Source organism: Macrotis lagotis, chromosome 3 (genome assembly GCF_037893015.1).
Source record: "Macrotis lagotis isolate mMagLag1 chromosome 3, bilby.v1.9.chrom.fasta, whole genome shotgun sequence".
NCBI lineage: Eukaryota > Metazoa > Chordata > Mammalia > Peramelemorphia > Peramelidae > Macrotis > Macrotis lagotis.
The window spans coordinates 287,275,400-287,284,032 of NC_133660.1; the positions used below are offsets into that span (position 1 = coordinate 287,275,400).

Sequence of the window (8,633 nt, forward strand, 5' to 3'; positions counted from 1 at the left end):
GAAGCCTGGGCTCAGCTTATATGGTAGAAGAGGCCAGGAAGGGGAAGGGTGTTCCCACACAGATGGGGAAAAGTAGAGCAAGAATTCAGTCAAATTCTCTGATGCCCGCTCTCTAATTACAGCATGCCAGGCTCTTCTTGCCTTGCAGTCTGATCCCTTCACTTCCTTTAAATAACTTTATCAACATGAGTCATTGATTATTATTATTATCACATTATAATACCAATGAAGAACTGAAGCAAAATAGAGGTCAAGTGAGCTTTCTGTAGAAATGATAGCACTCTACCAACATTACGTTATTTGATCCTCCTATAATAATCCCCATTTGACAAATGAGGAAACTGAGGTTGAGAGAAGTTTGGGATTTGCCCAGGACCACCCATTTGGCAAGCAGTCGAGGCAAGAACTGACCCCACTTTCTTGCACTTTGTACAATCCGCTACTCAGTTACTTCAGAAATTGGGGAGGCAGATTCATTTCAATGACAAAAATGACCTATCTCTTTCCATTCCTCATGCCATTATTTCAATCTGGAATTAACCTTTTCCTAAGAAATTCTAACCTTGGGATAAGATTTGGAAAGAAAAATAGAACGCTTTTAAACCAATGTCTCTCCTGAGTCTTTAGAACTTTTGGCCCCTTCAGTCATAGGGCAGCTGGACGTCTTTGGATCTGGATCTCAGCTGTAAAATGCCAGGGCTAGCTAGACCAGATGATCTACAAGGTCTTTCCTAACTTGAAAGCTATGACCTGATCCAGGTGAAAAACGTGAGATTTAGGGTCACACAACTTGGATTTGGATACCCAACTCTGCCCTTGGGTGGCCTTTTACTCCATTTCCCTTCTAATGACAAAACTCCCTATAAAATGGGGGTAGGGTAGATGAAATAACCTCTAGGGGATTCTCTTGACTTTGACATTCATAAGGTCAGAGGATTATAAATTCTGACCTGTAGGAGTCTTGGGGTCATTCAGTCCAATTTTCTTAAACAAACGAGAAAACTCCTCACAGCTAGGAAGTGGGTTGCTGTTCTTTCATGAGGCTTCCACACTTCGGCTAGTGTCAAGAATTTTGATGCTCACCAGTGGGTTGGCCACTAGTTGTGGATAACATCAGATATCTATGATTTTGTGGATATGGAAGTAATACAGTCCAGGTCATAAAACTGTTTTGAACTTAACAGGGAAGTCCTAGAAAGGTCACTGAGTCACAAACTAGTTAAATGACTTGTGGCACAGTCAGTTAGTAAAATGTCAGAGTTAGGATTAGAAGCTAGTTTTCCCTGAATGCAAGCCCAGCCACTTCTCCAGCCATAGATGCTCCATTCCATTTATAATGGTGGACAGTTTGGCGATCTGCCAGTGGAGGGCATTTCTAGCCCTTACTTACTTGAGCAGGTAGAAAGCAAAGACTTTTTTGGGAAAACAGACCTAGGTCTCACATGTTGTCGAAGACTGGAGAAGCTTCAGAGACAGCAGCAGTTGGGTAAGCCAGGCCCAGGAACCCATCAAAATGGTTAGGGTACAATGTATTCCTAGGCTCAAAGAGACCAAGTCAAAGATTTGATTAGCAATCAGAATGTCTCCAATCTCAGTACAAGAGAATGAATAGTATTTATGGAATGGATGTTTGCAGTAATAGTAGGCAAGCAGCTTTACTGCAGGGAGGAAATGTGGAAAGTGGTTTGCCATGGGAACAATAACTATTACCTCCATGTTCACGTTTAATTTTTTTTTCTTAGCTCAAAGGAATGAATTGTTAATAGCAGAATTTCAAAAACCAAGAATTTCAAAAACAAAGGACTTGGAGAACAGTGAGCAGAACCATAACTAGGGTAGCGTAACCTGGGTTTTTTCCCAGATATCAAAATTCACAGGCACAAAAATTTAGACCAGAAGACCCTAGTTCAAATTCCAACTTGTGTGCTTAGTAGTTTTGTGGCCTTAGGCAAGGCAATTAACCTCTATCTGCCTCATATTTATCAACTGTAAAATGAGCATCACAATAGCATCTACCTCCCAGGGTTGTTAATATTATCTCATCTCTTGTCTTGCCTTTTAGCTATGGCTTGTTTGAATTCTATGGTCACCTGGACAGTGTCATATTTGGGGAGAGCCCTAAACATGTTGCCACAACCAGAGAAAATGATCATGATATTGTTGGTGGGCTGGAAGCTGAGAACCTTCGGAGGTTCAAAACACATGTAATTAGTTGCAAACACCCAAAGACTGATGCTCAGTTCCTTAGTCTCCAGGATCTATGGAGTTTCTACTCATTTCTGTGAAACAGGAGGGAAGAACAAAGGAAAGAAATGACATGATTCCCTGCAGGTGAGGATAGTGGCATAAAGGACCATGGGAGAAGGAAGAATATCTCCTCAATGATGAAATGTACATCTGCTCTAAGGTTGATATTCTGTAAGTAGGAGTCCTCAGGAACCTTATTCTGCGGATTTATCTTCTCTGTAAAAATGATGGAGTTGGACTAGATGGTCTCTTCTGTCTTTTCCAATTTTAAATCTATGAACTTATAAACTATCTATAGGGTCTGGGATTTCATTTGCATGGACCATTGTTCCTCTCTCCTGTCCTCAAGCAGATGGAATGCCAGGCCACCTAAGGGATGATGATCATGACAAAAGATGACAGAAAGTCCTGGTAGAAGTAGGTGACTTATAGTAGGTGAGGCTGGGAACCCAGAGATTAGAGGATTTGATATCAGAGTGTACAGAGAACTCTTATTGGGGATTCCTGATATCAGTGGTTCTAAAATATGTAATCTACCAAATCATGAAAAATGGTCATTTATAGTGGATTCTCACCATCCCCTTTCTTCTTTATGGTTTCAGGCAAATGTCATTTTCCTCATTCAAATATATCTTTTCCTATCTCATTGTCTTCCCTTTTCTTATTCCTTTCCATCCTCCCAAATGCCCTCCTAATTTCTCTCTGTCCAAATTCTACCCACTCTTCAAAGGCCAGGTCAGGTTTGTCCACCTCCATGAGTCTCCCTTGTCCACTCTGACCCACAGAGAGCTCTCTCTCCTGTGAACTCATAGCAATCACACTGTCACTTACGTGCCAATTAACCATTTACTGCCTCCCAGTGTCTCCCATGATTATAAACTTTTTATATTTATACTCTGTCTTCCCAATGGGCCTGCCTTCAAGGAGCTCACATTCTACTTGGGTAGCTCAGTTACTCATTTGGGTAAGACTGAGTAAGCTGAGTATTTTGTTCAATTGTGTAGAATTCTCTTGGGTTTTTATCTCCCTCCACAACCTGACCCTCTCCTCCTTTTCCAGTCTTTACAGTTTCTTAGCAGCCAGTTGTTCCAGCCTCCTTGTTGCTTTTTACATGAAAACTTCATTTCCAGCAACATTCAATGAATTCCAGGCCTGGGCTTCCTATTCCTTGATGCCTTTTCCTTCTCTCAGTCTTCAGCTGATCCTCTGTAGAGCTTGGTCTGTGGGGTCTCTCCCATTACATTGGAAGCTTCTCATGGACAGGAATTGTCTTTTGCTAAATCTGCCAAGCCTTGGGCGCTCATTCCACTCAAACCCAATGCCACAGCTGGGGTGAGGCTCACACTTGACTTTTCCAACAAACTCACATCCATGTAGTTGGTCAGCGGTTCTCTAGTTTCTTTAGTGACCAAAAAACTGGAAAAGTACTTGTCTGTCAGTTTCTGTGGATATTTCTTCAGGAATTCCTTCAGTAGACCCTATTCTGCCTTAATGATTTTCCTTTCTTCAAGGGAATCCTTTAGAGTTGGAAAAGACAACAGGAAATAATGGATAAGAAATAGGTGGGGGGCTGCTCAGGTCATCTGATGTAGGAATTTATATCCTCTCAACTATTGTTCAGTAAGGCAAGAATAATAATTAGTGAGTAACACAAAAAGCACTTTCTAGACCATATCTTATGTGAAACTCAGAAGCCTCACCTGAGATTGGTCCTGTGATTGTTTTTATACCCACTTTTAAAGATGGGGAAACTAAGGTCCTGGATGGTCATTGAGGGATCTCAAGAGACTATCTAGAGAGCTCATGATTTTACAGATGAGGAAAGCAGCTTCCAATTTTAGGGCAAAGCGCCAGCTATTGCAGCCGAGTCACACCTCTGGATGGGAGAGTTCAGAAAGCTAGAGCTCATCGGAGATGACCATCAGTCCCAGGAAGAACCACCTCATGTTGCTTACCTGGACCCCTACCCCTTGGGAAAAGAAAGATGAAGTAAGGAGCTCCTGTAGTTGGCTCAAAGTTGCCTCCACCATTGTACATGGTCCCCTTGGAAGTTTCCTATGGAACCTCAATAAGAAATGCAAACAAGGAGGACACTTCTCTCCCTATTATTTTCAACAAGATCAATTGGAGAATTCTTTAAATACAGAGTTGTTTGGTTTTCTTTTAACTGCATTCCCCCCCCCCCCTTTGGTTCTTCCTGGAAAACCCTATGACTTACCCAGAGTATGGGAAAGTTTTACTAACTGGGACTGGACACAGAATTGGGGGAATCAAAAGCAAGTGTTGAATTTAAATAAGGAGAAAAGTGGTGGATGTCCTCCTCTGGCCATAGAGGAGGTTAGCTCTCCAAGGTAAGGTGTAGGGTTATTTCATGGGATGTGAGCTCCAGGTGGGGGCTTGGAGCTAAGTATTACCTATGATTCTTCCACTTTCCTTACTTCACCTTTTTCTTCCAAGGGGATTCGGTATCCAGTCTCAGAAGACTGCCAGAGAAGACTCAATTTCCAAACTTAGAAACTTATTTTTCTTTTTTTTAGATTTTATTTATTTTGAGTTTTATAATTTTGCCCCCCTTCTTGCTTCCCTCCCCCCACCCCCATAGAAGGCAGTTTGTTAGTCTTTACATTGTTTCCATGGTATACATTGATCTCAGTTGAAGGTGATGAGAGAGAAATCATGTCCTTAAAGAAGAAAAACAGTATAAGAAATAGCAAAATGACATAAGATAATGGGTATTTTCTAAATTGAAGGTAATAGTCTTTGGTCTTTGTTCAAACTCCACGGTTCTTTCTCTGGATACAGATGGGATTGTCCATCGCAGACAGCCCCAAATTGTCCCTGATTGTTGCACTGATGGAATGAGCGAGTCCATCAAGGTTGATCATCACCCCCACGATGCTGTTAGGGTGTACAATGTTTCTCTGGTTCTGCTCACCTTACTCAGCATCAGTTCATGCAAATTATTCCAGGCTTCCCTGAATTCCCATCCCTCCTGGTTAGAAACTCATTTTTTAAGGGAAAAGATTTATGGGGAAAAGAATATCTCCAAGTTGACATAATTCAAAGACAAGTCCTGAAGTTGCTTTAGATCTTCTGGCTTTGACTAGGACTCAGCCTTTCCCAACCAGCTTCCTTTGTGGTCCTCTTTGAGTTCTGAGAAATGAAAAAATTCAGTTCAATTTAATTCAACAGCATTGCTGGGCTTATTCTGTACTTGGTGTTGGTAGATCCAGGGAAAAGAAGAAAAAATTCAGGGGGAAATGGGGCTGATCATTACCCAATAACTGAAAGAACAGGATGGGGAAAGAACAAATCAGGCCTGCTTACTAAGAAGACTGTTTGGTCTACAGACTGAGAAGTTGGAAGAATGAGAGTATGTAGGATGATCTCCAGTGTACACCCAGAATTTTTCCACACTTTGTCCTACTGCCAGAGGAGGGAGTCACCAAGAAGTTAAGGAACAAAGTCAGATGGGGATTTCAGAAGGGAAGAAAAGAATGTGAATATACCTGTGGAGCTCTCATCTATGGCTTCCAAATAGTTCACCCAATAGGCAGAGAACCAGAAAAAATATTTATTAAACCACCTACTATATACTTAGGTGTTGGGCTAAGAGATATAATTTGAGAATTCAAATATAAATAAGTAAATATAAATAAAAGCAAAAGAGATAATTTCTTGGGAAGATAATATATATAAACAGGAACTGTAAATTGAGGGTTAGTATAGGTGGGGAGCAAGACTGTTGGATAAAAGATGGAAGTGTCCAGAGTCAGGAGTGGAACTGTGAAAGAAATGAATTTGGAATCTGAACAGGTCTGCAGAATAATAGATTTTTAAAAAGAAAGGGTCTTAAAGTTCATCTAGTCTAACGCCTTCATTTTAGAGAAGGGAAAACTGAGGCCCAGGATCATGCCACATCAGAATTCAGATCTGAACTGAGATCTCTCTCCAAATATGACATCATTTCTGCTCTCACACAATGCAGTCTCCCTTAAAGACCTCTGGGGGGGTCCCACCTTCTCCTGGGCATACCCATTCATTCTATCATTGCTAGGTTTAATGATTGTGACATTTTTCCTTCCTTTCCATTGAGCAGACATTTCCCTCCTATAACCTTCACTTCATTGATCTTGGTCAGTTCTTGGAAGCTGAGCAGACCCAATTCTTATCCTTCTTCTAAAGGTCAGGCCCTGCAGAAAACTCCCACGTCCTTCCTCAGTTTTCTCTTTTCCAGGCTAAATATCCCCTGTGACTTTGACTGATCCTCATACCACACAGTGTTTTATATTCTAACTACCCTGATGGGTTCCACTTCCAGATCCAAGATGTACTCTCTGATACTGAAATTGCAGTTTTGTTTGCTTGGTATTTCAGCAGTAGTAGCTCTCATTGGATCTCACTCCTCTGACTGGAACTAAAACATCTAATGGGAGGCAGCAGAACATTGATGATGGCAGCTCTGTGTCCTTTTCTTGAAGACTTAATCATAGCCCCCAGCACCTTAGTCATTCTTGTGGGTGCAACAGTGGCAGGTAAGTGAGAAGGACCTTTGTGCAATGGGAATAGTTGTTGAATAGCCATCACTCAGGTGGTGCCCAACCATCAAGATGGAGTGTAGACCAGTTGACAGTGTGATAATTTCTCTCTCTGGGCATCATTCTATTGATCTACAAAATGAGAGAGTTGGATTCAGTGATCTCTAAGTTACTGCTCAGCTCTAATAATTTTTTTTTAGGTTTTTGCAAGGCAATGGGGTTAAGTGGCTTGCCAAATGCCACACAGCTAGGTAATTATTAAGTGTCTGAGGCCAGATTTGAACTCAGGTACTTCTGAGTCCAGGGCCAGTGCTCTATCCACTGTGGCACCTAGCCACCTAGCTCTAATAATTTCTTGAATCTGTTCAGTAGCCAATGAGAGTTGAAACAAGTGCCATCCTATGGAACATACTCAAGAGTTTCCATCATGGTGGCTAGATGTACATGGCAGTTGGTTGCCAGGGAATTGTCATTTGCCTCCATTCACCTCTGACCCAGTGAAACTCAGGATTTGGGGATTTCTTGAATTTATGAGATCCCCTCCAAGCCTGGACATATTCATCTCAGGATATATGCTCAATCACCTAAGACTGGAAAAGAACAAACATACAAAAAACAAAAATAGCAGAAAAGGGTCCAGATGCCAGTTTGCCTAGCTGAGTTGTCCCTGTACTAGTTCCCTTTCAGGCAGTCATCATAGTGCTGGGATGGGGGAAAGGCAAGTCTTTCAGTTACATGATGCCCCTGGAAGATTGAAAGGAAGAGAGCACTAATAAGTTTACACTTCTTTTAACTAAGACAGCACCCTACAACCCAGACCCTGTCACTGGGCAGGAGAGTTTGCATGTCATACTAAAACACCAAATCTTTTTAGCACTGAGTCACCAAATGTCTAGAATCGGGTACCAGATATTCCATCTGGTATAGTCAGAACCAGAAAGGGCAACTCTGGGGTGGCCATTGTTATGTGTTGAATAATAGTAAAAGTCTCCCAGCCATGGGGTCTCATTCATTAGAATTTATAGTTTAATCCTATATAAACCTATTCACTGATTATGATTAGACTGACTGATGAAGACATTGGCCAAATTTTGACAAATATTTGAAATTGGAAATCTGTGGAGAATGAACTTTCTGTCCTTTCCATTGCTGTTTAAACCCCCTGTCCTCTAGCTTGGTCCTAGTTATTCTCCAGCCTATCATCTGGCCCTGTCTTTGTGGGACCCTGAAACAAGGTCAAGAAAGAATTAGATAAAAAAATTCCCTGATGTTTATGGGCAAGTTGGGCAGTGATAATCATGATGCAAGTTTCCCCCTTCTAAAGTTTAAAAAATATTTAGAAGCACTTTCTTTCCAGTAACACTGGAACACAGTCAGTGTAACTATAGGTCCATTTTGCAGATGAGGCTCAGAGGTGAAGTTGCTAGGCATTTGGTCTCAAAATCCTTTCGCTGGGTATGCCTACCACAACCCCAGGAGAATGCCTCAGGAAGAGTAAATGGAGCCCTGGGCAGAGAAAATGAGGACCTGGAAGACATACTGTGTAAAAGGTTGTAGATTACACAAGAGTATTTACATGTTACCTGATTACTGGGTTCTAGGCCAGGGGGTCTTTACCCCAAAGAGAACAAGGATACAGATGGGACCACAGTTAATTGGTCAGGGATGGACTTTTTCTTTTCCTTTCCTTTCTTTCTTTCTTTCTTTCTTTCTTTCTTTCTTTCTTTCTTTCTTTCTTTCTTTCTTTCTTTCTTTCTCTCTTTCTCTTTCTTTTTTCTCTTTCTTTCTTTCTTTCTTTCTCTCTTTCTCTTTCTTTTTTTTTTCTTTCTTTCTTTCTCTCTCTCTCTC

The 8,633-nt window shown here is 41.3% G+C and overlaps 1 long non-coding RNA gene across 1 annotated transcript in view; it reads left to right on the forward strand.

The window, feature by feature from the left end:
- LOC141518947 (uncharacterized) overlaps window positions 1–6,851 on the forward strand; it is a 27,177-nt gene extending 20,326 nt beyond the window's left edge. Inside the window, exon 3 of the long non-coding RNA XR_012477321.1 lies at window positions 6,625–6,851. This is a non-coding gene — a long non-coding RNA (uncharacterized LOC141518947). The remainder of the gene's footprint in view (window positions 1–6,624) is intronic.
- The last annotated feature ends 1,782 nt before the right edge of the window (window positions 6,852–8,633 follow it).